The 11043-nt window shown below is 36.4% G+C and overlaps 1 long non-coding RNA gene across 1 annotated transcript; it reads left to right on the top strand.

Moving 5' to 3' along the window:
- Positions 1-313: 313 nt before the first annotated feature.
- On the top strand, positions 314-1153 carry LOC139432196 (uncharacterized). Its single transcript, XR_011642069.1, has 3 exons — positions 314-592; positions 655-888; positions 951-1153. It is a non-coding gene; the product is annotated as an uncharacterized lncRNA (long non-coding RNA).
- The last annotated feature ends 9890 nt before the right edge of the window (positions 1154-11043 follow it).

Genomic DNA, 11043 nt, shown 5'->3' with positions numbered 1-11043 from the left:
AAATGTATTTTATGCTGTTGTAGTGAGCTTGAGAAAATAATGATGTCATCCAAATAGACTTGACACATCTCATCGAGTCCGCGAAGGATGTTATTCATACATCGTTGAAATGTAGATGGAGCGTTGCAAAGCCCAAACGGCATGCGATTGAATTCATATAGTCCATCATGAGTAATGAATGCTGTTTTATTCTTATCCTTCTCTTCCAATTCTATTTGGTGGTAACCACTAGCAAGGTCGAGGCTGCTGAAGTATTTAGCTCTGCCTAATCTATCCAATATATCGCTTTTTTTTTTTTTTTTTTTTTTTTTGCGCAGAGGAGGGAAAAATGCTTTTACGCACTCCGGCCTACTGTTGGCGCCTAAAGGTGTTCGTAAGGTGTGTTTCGGCCGGGAGTCTGGGACTCACAGTGTCTACCCAGTAAAAAACCCCCCTCTCTTCTCCGGTACCACCCTTCTGGGTATTTCTTCGGAGGGATCATCGTTTAGGACGTCGTCTTTGGTTTTAGCTCCACCGGGTGCCTCCACCCCCGTCCTCTTACTGTAGGTCTCTCACCGCGCTGTCATCTCGGTACATCACCATCCCGTTGCAGGTAAGTATTGTAGAATACATCGAAAACTCCATTTACTTTTTGTTTCAGACATTAACATAAAGACTTACGTCGCTAGGAGGGGGCTCTTCATCCTTGCGGGTTCCCCCTCCTCTATCCCATCCGGTGTCATAGGGAGCATGTGTCCACCAAACAGGGTCGCGATGGGGGCTGTCATCGGGCATCCTCCGTCGCTGTCATCGGTGGTCGCATCGGTCTCAGGGAAGTATAGGGAACAAAATAAAAACAAAAGGTCTCTCACCGCGCTGTCATCTCGGTACATCACCATCCCGTTGCAGGTAAGTATTGTAGAATACATCGAAAACTCCATTTACTTTTTGTTTCAGACATTAACATAAAGACTTACGTCGCTAGGAGGGGGCTCTTCATCCTTGCGGGTTCCCCCTCCTCTATCCCATCCGGTGTCATAGGGAGCATGTGTCCACCAAACAGGGTCGCGATGGGGGCTGTCATCGGGCATCCTCCGTCGCTGTCATCGGTGGTCGCATCGGTCTCAGGGAAGTATAGGGAACAAAATAAAAACAAAAGGTCCCTCACTCTTTTTGAAAGAATATATCGCTTATATTGGGTAGCGGATATCTATCTTTAATAGTTTTCTCGTTTAAACGACGGTAATCGATAACCATTCGCCATTTTTGTTCTCCGCTATTATCAATTTTTTTTGGTACAAGAGAAATCGGGGATGCCCATGGTGATTGACTTTCTCGGATGATTTGTTGATCTAAAAGGTTTTTAATTTGGTTTTTTGTTTCAATTTTACAACGATACGGTTGTCGGTACGGTTTTTGATATACGGGTGTGTTATCGTTGAGGTTTATTGCATGTTTTATGCTTGAACTAAATGTTAGTGGAACTTGATCGCTGTGTACAAGGTCAGGATACTGGTAAAGCAAATTTTTTATCATGGATCTTTCTTCGGTATTCAAGTCGTCTAATCTGAGTTTAGATTTGATGGTGTCATATTGAATTCTTCTTATTTCTTGTAATGTTAATGGCTGTTTTTTTTTCTGGTCTTATCTCTGGTAATTCGTCTACTTGCATGGGATCTATAGCAAGCCTTACTGGGTAGTCGTTGAAATTCGCGACCTCTGTTATCGCTTCATAATTATGAACGGATACTATTGCATTTGGTGTTTCTACATTCTTTGTAATCTCCATGTGGTTTACTAAGAATTCGCCTTGTTGTTTTGTGACAGGAATTTTTACTATCTGTCGGCTTCTTGGTGGTAGTGAGATTATAGGAGGATTATATATGAAAGGAATGTTGGCACCTTTTGTTTCTAATATCTTGTCCTTATAATTGATTTTCGCTCCCAAACTATGAAGTGTATCCGATCCCAAGATGGCATCATACTTGTCTGAAATTTTCATTACATTAAAATTGTAGAGATTATGAATTTCATTGAAGGTCGTCAATCCGGGAATTTGTATTTTACAATCGTGGTTGGTAATTCCATGAATTGTTTTCACCTGATATGGTTCTTGATAATAATACTCATAAAAATATTTGTCTGCTAAATTTGGGTTTATAAAAGAAACTTCTGCTCCACTATCTAATAAAAATTTTGCATTATCCAATTCTGGGATAATGATGTACGGAAGTTTATTTAGATCTAGTAGGTTTAAGTCGAAGGTGATTCCAAGGCCGGTACCTGAAAATTTACATCATTTGTTTCGGGCTCCAGGGCAACTTGTTCAGGTATTTCCAGATTTTCGTCTACTCCAGGTGTGTATTGTTCGTATTCATCTTGATACTCGAAATCTATTTGTTGATAATATTGTCCTGTATTTTCGTCGTAGTAAATTTCTTTTTCTTCCTGCTGTATATTATGTAAATCTTGACGAGGACGTTTATTGAGTCTGAATCTAGTCATTGTCGACTTATCGATGTCCATTGGGGTAGGCTTTGGCAAGGTTTGTTGTGGGTGCTGTATGAATGATGGTTGTGGCAATCGGGGTTGACCAAAGTTTGGATGCGGTCTTTGAGCAAATTTTGCGAAGATCGGTCTATTTAAATTTTGATTCCAGCTTGGTACATAAAGTGGACGGTTGGAATTTGCAGCGTTAATTGTTCCTTGTGTAGGTGAAAAAGAAGAACTAGCATTTTGCATCGGAAGTGAGACTGGGTAAAATTGATTTTGAATTTGTCGATATTGAGGGAAATACGAACTCTGCATCGGTAAATATTGTGGTTTTTGTTTAGGTTTCTCTGGTAAAACATTTAGATCTTGACGAGGTGTAACGATATTAGGTTTCGGAATGTGGTTTCGATTCAATTGACCTTGTTTACCGCATAAATACATCCAGTTCATTTCTTCCATCACATAGGCCTGTGCAGCTTCAAGAGTTTGGGGATTTTTAGCTCTGATGGATCTTCCTAACTCTCCATAATCCATTAGACAACGCAAGTACGTCTGTAAGGACTGTTCTTTGTATAGATTTGTTTTGACGGTACGCATATTAACATCGTTTATTAACCTTATGGACGTGAGTAATAGATTCAACGCATTTTTAATTCTATCACCCAAACTATATGGATTCTCATTAGAGCCGGTTTTTATGTTTAATAAATCAGCCAAAAGACAAGTTTCGGACCTTTGATCGGTATAGTTTAATTGCAAACACGCCTTTATCTCATCCCAACTATTTAAACCTCGAGAACAAACTAATTCTAGTGGTTCTCCCTCGAGTCGACTTTTACATATGTCAACAAGATAGACGTTAATAAAATTTTGTGGATTGAGTTGATCACGATAGCGATGAATTAAATGTTCACATAGATCAATATAAAGGGGTAATATTATGGGGTTTCCGGTAAATTTTGGAATTACGTTAACTTCTGTAGTAGAAATTACTGAACAGGGATTAACAGCTCTAGCTGGTTGTATTGGTTGATTTAAAGCCATTGTAAGATTTAGAAAAACAAATTGGTCGGGAAAAGATACCTTAATAACGAATTTAGATAGCAGTTTTACAAAGATAAATGAGGACAATAGTACAAAATCACTTAACAATAATCTTAAAACTACTTACGCTAAAATTTTCATTCTTCTCTCTTGCGGTTGTTGCTTTGTTTCGTTTTCTTTTCGGTGTTGGCTCTGGTACAGGTTGATACTCTGGCCGGGATGTTGTGTACTTCTTTGAGAACACTTCGGGATGTACGGGTACAAGCAGAACGGCTTCTCCCTTGTGGTTGAGTCGTACCAATTTGAGGTCTGGACCCTTGGGTTAGCTTCCGTTACAGATCACTTTCACTCGTGTAGGTTCGCGTCACTAAGAATTAAAATTCACCAGTCCCAATTTTCTTCGATTAGTTTCGAGCACTGTTGACACGAAATAATCCTACTGACTGCGCCAGTTAAGGTTCTTTCAACAAAACCAAAGTTTTTAAAAAAAGAAACTTTAAACTAATTTATTAATTTATTTTTATTCAAACGACAGCGACATGCGACGGACTAAAACTAACTTAACTTAAAACGGCGTCGAGGTGTTTTATAACAAATGCTTATCGCTAACCCCTTCTCTAATGAGATGTCTGGTGGTGCGACATTCTTCCTTTATTTCTAGGAATTTAGCATAGATGATGCTCCATAACTCACGAATAAATCCGAAAAAAACTATCCGATGAAACAAGCCAACAGGTGCCAAAATAAATGAATATAAGAGCCAATCCGGAAAATCCGCAAACGAAGATCTTGCCAAAACACCAATGCAAAACTCTTCTAAGACACTCTTATCTCAAAAACGTGTTATCAGCCCATTTAAAATCAGACGCCTCAATCGAACCCAAAGGCACAACGGTTCGAAGACGACTGGTTAAACCGCTTGTAACCACGAAAACAATATCTAAACGGAAATAAATCCCCCCACCCCAATCAATCATAACATAATAAAAATCACTAAAAATGCATCGAATCTTACGTCAAACCAACTATAGATGGTGTTAAATTATGAAAACAATGAAATTACGAAAAATGAAAATAAAAACCGCTACAATACATGTTTTCCCAGAAATAGCGATCTTTTATCTTACCATACGTTTTCGCGAAACCTAAATGCCCCCCGCTTAGCGGATCGTCATGGCAAGACAGGTGAATATCAGGTTTCATTTTCCAGGGTACAACTAAAGCTTTAGAGTTGAAATTAGGAGAAAAATATTTTTTATAGAGAACGTTATTTTCTAAAATATAGCTACGCGTCTTTTTCACTAATTTTGATTCGTGTGAATCTGGTGTCGTAAGAGCGTTAATTAATTTTGATGCTTCTGGGTCTTCTTGCTGTAATTTTGAAATGTCTTCTAAAGATAGCATAAACACTGGAATTTCGTTCGCATCTATCGTATCTGGCGGTAGTACGGGATTCCGGGATAAACTATCGGCATCCAATGTTTTTTGCCGGATTTGTGAACAACCTCGAATGAATAGTCTTGTAATTTTATTATCCAGCGCATTAATCGCGAAGATGGATCTTTGGTTTTATGCAACCGGCAAAGTGCGTGATGATCAGTCACGATTTTGAAATCCTTTCCCCATAAATAATGCCTAAAATAATTTATCGCCCAAACTATAGCCAAGCATTTTTTCTCGATAGTGTTGTATCGCGTTTCTGCGTCTGTTAAACGTCGTGAAGCATACACAACCGGGTGCGCTCTATCAGGGATAAAGATACGTTTTTGTTGGGTTTGAAATTAATCTTTGAAGCTTCAGTCTTTACTTTTAATGGAACAATCTACCGTCAAATTGAAAGAACCCCTATGGGCTCCAAAATCTCTTCGATACTGGCTCTGATAGTGATGGACCACGTCATTGACAACATTTTAAAGAAAAATAACACTAACTTCAGAATTAATTTCATCAAAAAATATGTAGAGGATCTAATTTTGGGTGTCCACAAAGACGATGCAGTTGCAATTTTAAATCAATTTAACAGGTTCTACCCTAGCATACAATTCACAGTTGATCACGAAGTCGACGGGGGGTTACCCTTTCTTGACACTAAAGTCATCAGAAACGTGGATAACTCGATCGTTTTTGATTGGTATAGAAAGCCTACTTATTCTGGCAGATATTTAAACTTTCATTCAAACCACACCTTTGGCCACAAGATAGCAACAATGAAACATAGAATAATGCATATTAGTGATCGGAGTTTTCTTGATGAAAATTTGAGATTTTTAATTCCTTACGTGAATGAACTTACGGGAAAAATTAAAAAAGTCTTTAAGAATATTAACAACATCAAAGTTGTGGATTGTTATGATAACAAATTGCAGAAATATTTCACTAAAATCAAGGACAGCACTGATCCACTATTAAAATCAGATGTTATCTATTGCATTTCGTGTCTGGAATACAATGGCAAATACATTGGGCAAACCAATCAGTGGCTAAAAAGTAGGATTTCGAAACACAAAAGCGATTGTAGGTAGTTCAAATCCTCACAACATACCACAGACACAGGACATAAATTTGACTTTGATAATGTCAAAGTTTTGGACATTGAAAAGAACTATCATAACAGAAATCTCTTAGAAGTTCTTTACATTAACTACACTGATGACTCAATTAACTTCAAAACTGATACACAATCCTTAAGCAACATTTATGCTTACATCATTTCTAATGACAAAAGCAAGTATAGACTGGCCCCCTAGACATTTTGTTTTTTCTGTTTATATAAAATTTTTCCTACACTTAATGATTAACTTTTTAACAAATTTAATATTTTTAAAATTGTTATTTAATTTAAACAACTAAAATTGTGTGTAGATTGTGAATTTGTATCGCTGGGGTTACTCGAAATTTTGTTATGTTAACTTTTATCATCAATTTGAATTTTAAATTTTGAATTTCAATTACAGTTTTGTCTTTATATTTTAACGCAGCGCTGTGCGTATTCCAGTTTTGTTCAAATAAAACTAGAATTTCAGAATCAAAAGAATAAAACGAAAGTAAAATTATAACGTGTAACTCGTTCGTCTCAATGATTTTAACTTTTAATTCCACATTTTAATTTAATTAAACGCAATAATTTCTATGTAATGTGTTAACGTTTTTGGTTTATCCACTTCATAAACAAGTAAGTTTTTCAACTTATTTTGTAAAACTTCTACCATTTTAAGAAAATTTTTTTCTCTTTAACAGCAAATGTAAATTCGCTCTGATGAAGGTTGTAATTCGACAACCGAAATATATTAGCAAATTGTAAAAAGTTGTTCCTGTGCTTATTTGACCGTTCACCCCGAATAGATCGTATTATTACAACACCATAAAGATGCAGCGCACCCGGTTGCGTATGCTTCACGACGTTTAACAGACGCAGAAACGCGATACAACACTACCGAGAAAAAATGCTTGGCTATAGTTTGGGCGATAAATTATTTTAGGCATTATTTATGGGGAAAGCATTTCAAAATCGTGACTGATCATCACGCACTTTGCCGGTTGCATAAAACCAAAGATCCATCTTCGCGATTAATGCGCTGGATAATAAAATTACAAGACTATTCATTCGAGGTTGTTCACAAATCCGGCAAAAAACATTGGATGCCGATAGTTTATCCCGGAATCCCGTACTACCGCCAGATACGATAGATGCGAACGAAATCCCTGTGTTTATGCTATCTTTAGAAGACATTTCAAAATTACAGCAAGAAGACCCAGAAGCATCAAAATTAATTAACGCTCTTACGACACCAGATTCACACGAATCAAAATTAGTGAAAAAGACGCGTAGCTATATTTTAGAAAATAACGTTCTCTATAAAAAATATTTTTCTCCTAATTTCAACTCTAAAGCTTTAGTTGTACCCTGGAAAATGAAACCTGATATTCTCCTGTCTTGCCATGACGATCCGCTAAGCGGGGGGCATTTAGGTTTCGCGAAAACGTATGGTAAGATAAAAGATCGCTATTTCTGGGAAAACATGTATTGTAGCGGTTTTTATTTTCATTTTTCGTAATTTCATTGTTTTCATAATTTAACACCATCTATAGTTGGTTTGACGTAAGATTCGATGCATTTTTAGTGATTTTTATTATGTTATGATTGATTGGGGTGGGGGGATTTATTTCCGTTTAGATATTGTTTTCGTGGTTACAAGCGGTTTAACCAGTCGTCTTCGAACCGTTGTGCCTTTGGGTTCGATTGAGGCGTCTGATTTTAAATGGGCTGATAACACGTTTTTGAGATAAGAGTGTCTTAGAAGAGTTTTGCATTGGTGTTTTGGCAAGATCTTCGTTTGCGGATTTTCCGGATTGGCTCTTATACTCATTTATTTTGGCACCTGTTGGCGTGTTTCATCGGATAGTTTTTTCGAATTTATTCGTGGTTTATTTCACCCATCACGTGAAGCCGTTATAGATCGTCAGGTAAAACGCTTTGTTATTGTCGTAATTGGGGTTTTGCATTGTTTATTTTTGGGGTAAGGGTTTTTGTTCATATTTCGGATTTTAATTTTTGTTTTCCCTTTAGGCTTTTTATTTTTGCGTCTTATTATAAACTTCTCTAATATATATTTATATATATATATCTTCGAGCAAGAGGTTTTCCGTCGTAAAGTATCGAATCCAACCTTGCGTCAACCAATCATCGTCTTCGTGGAGGTTTCGACCTCGTGGTATACATTTCCTGAGAGCAGCCATCTTAATTTCCGTTTTCTACGTTCGGTTCCTTCCGAAGAAAGAGAGAGGGATACGAAGCTGCGCAAAGGGTCTACGCAAGTAAAACCTAACCAAACATAACCTTTTGGACGTCGGACGCGTCTTGGCGCAATTCAGGATTAGTAACTATAAGAGAAAGATTTAATTCTTCGTGTTTTTGATTTAATGATTAATTAATTCATACTTTTTTTGATTAAGAGTCTTCAACTCAATATATATGTATATATTTTTGTTATTATCACCGCTTTAAATGTATTAAGATATATACCTTTTTTTTTGAAGTTTTGTTAACTTATCGCTTGGACGTTACGGGCTTATTTATTTTTTGTTTACACTTATTTTGGGTGTCCCACAATTATATTTACATCAGCTGATGATAATTTATTGTGTACTAATTTTACTTTCTTTCCGGATTTTATTATTTGTATTTTATTTTTGGTTTCTTGAGTCAAAAGCGATAAGGTTTATAGAGATTAATTTCATATCCTTAGTATTTAGTATTTATTGTGCGATCGAACATAATGTTAGGCATGAAACGTACAAGTCAAAAATGAAAAAAAAAAGGTAACAAAATAACATAAATTATAACATAATAATTATTACCCTTATCAAATACTATTGTAGAACTCTGACATAGAGTACGGTTCTATATTACATAATAACTTGAAAATAGTGCTCTTATTAATTATAAATTTATTAATTTGTTTAATCGCCATCGGGAGTTTATTGTAAATTTTTAAACAATTATAACCGAAACTGGACTGTGTTAATGCTAGCCGGTGTTGCGGAAGAGAAAAATTTTTTTTGAATCTTGTAGGATATTCATGGCAGAACATATTTGCCTCAAAAAGATGTTTATTTTTAAAAACAAAATTTAAAATTTCATATATATATGTTCCATATATGGTTAGTATATTGTTAGTTTTAAATGCGTTTCTACACGTTTCCCTAAAAGACATTCTAAACATTATCCTGATGACTCTTTTTTGTAGTATGAAAATGCGCTCTAAGTCCTTACTACCGCCCCAAACAACTATACCGTATCTAATACGAGCATAACAACAGCCGTCATACGCTTGACGGACAATTTCGTCATTAACAAGATCACGCAACCGGCGAACGGCGTAACAGAAGGAACTGATTTTACTACAAACATAATCAATGTGATTTTTCCATTTTAAACATTCATCAAGAATAATACCCAACATACGAACACTATCACAACAGCGATAAAGTTTATTGTTAAGAATTAATGTGTCATTGCAATCTCTAATAGGCTTGTTCTTTAGCGGACCAAACAAATTTATTATTTTTCCTAGTAAGCAACGTTAAAGGTCGCGCTATATTCGTAAAATTTCGTACAAATTTTCGATAATAATTTGCTAAACCGAGGAACGATTGAACATCTTTGACCTCTCTCGGCGTCGGAAAATCTTTGACGGCTGAAATTTTATCTGGGTCTGGGTGGATGCCCTGCGTATTTACGACGTGGCCTAAAATTTTTAACTTTTGATAACCGAAAGAACATTTCGAAGGTTTTAATTTCATATTCGCACTTCTAAGGCTTTTTAGCACTTCCTCTAGATTATGATAATGATTCTGGAAAGAAGTACCATTAAAGATGATATCGTCCAGGTATACTAGAACAGAATTCCATTTAAGACCTGCTAGGACATGGTCCATGCAGCGTTGGAAATATGCTGGACTCGATGCCAAACCAAATGGTACCACATTAAATTCGTATAGGCCGTCGGAAGTTACAAACGCCGTTTTGGGTTTGTCTTTCTCTGCAATGCTGATTTGCCAATAACCTGAACATAAATCCAGACCTGAAAAGTATTTTGACCCTTCTAGGTCACGATGTCATCAATTACGGTGCGACGACCTTTCTTGGTTCGGTCCTAGGAAAACGGGTCTTGGTGCCCTTTTATATGTTCTTGATGTTAACGGTCTTGGCCGCCACCTTATGTTTAGAGAGTTAAGGAACTCTTTCGTCTCCAGGTAACTTTTGGGGGTTACAGTCGGAGATTCAGGGATTCGGTATGGGAAAGAAGAAAACAAGAAAAATTCGGAAAACAAATAACCATAACCTTTATTAATATCAAAATAAACAAATGGGAGAGCAGTTTATTACTTTTTGACCAAGGTCGGAGAATGGGGACAGTGGGAATAAATTGACAAGACTTTGACTTTATAATAAATGAGTTTAAATTAAACAAATAAAGAAAATGAGGCGGAGGTATAGGATACACCTGGAAACCTTCCTAAGGTGTAAAGGAACGGAATACTCGAAGAACCTTCCAAGAGTATTAAAGTTGGGACAAAATGTACAAAAATTAATGAAAGTTAACAAAAATAAAATCAAAGTGTTTCAAAATAAATCAGACTTACGGTAAAATTGAAATGCGGGCATTTCTAAGAAAAATTAGCGGGTGTCTTCGGAACTAATCACGGCTGTTGCGGACTGTTGAAGCTGTCGTAGAACTGATGAAGAACTGTTTTTAAAATCAGAATTTCAGCCGGCCATTTATACCATTTTGGGGCGAAAACTGGATTTTTCCGCGTGGAGGATCGTATCACTACAAGTTATCAACGACTAATTTACAATGCGCGGCGCTAATTAACAAAAATAGCAAAATTCTGACGGCGCTATCGGATGCGGGACATAAAATTACATAATTACAGTCTTTGAACGGGTAAAATCGGCTAAAGAACGGCGAAGTAATTAACAATTAATCAACAATAATTAACGGAAAAATTTATAACACAAAT

The sequence above is a fragment of the Onthophagus taurus genome, chromosome 11 (genome assembly GCF_036711975.1).
Source record: "Onthophagus taurus isolate NC chromosome 11, IU_Otau_3.0, whole genome shotgun sequence".
NCBI lineage: Eukaryota > Metazoa > Arthropoda > Insecta > Coleoptera > Scarabaeidae > Onthophagus > Onthophagus taurus.
This window is presented reverse-complemented; position numbering and strand designations above follow the sequence as displayed.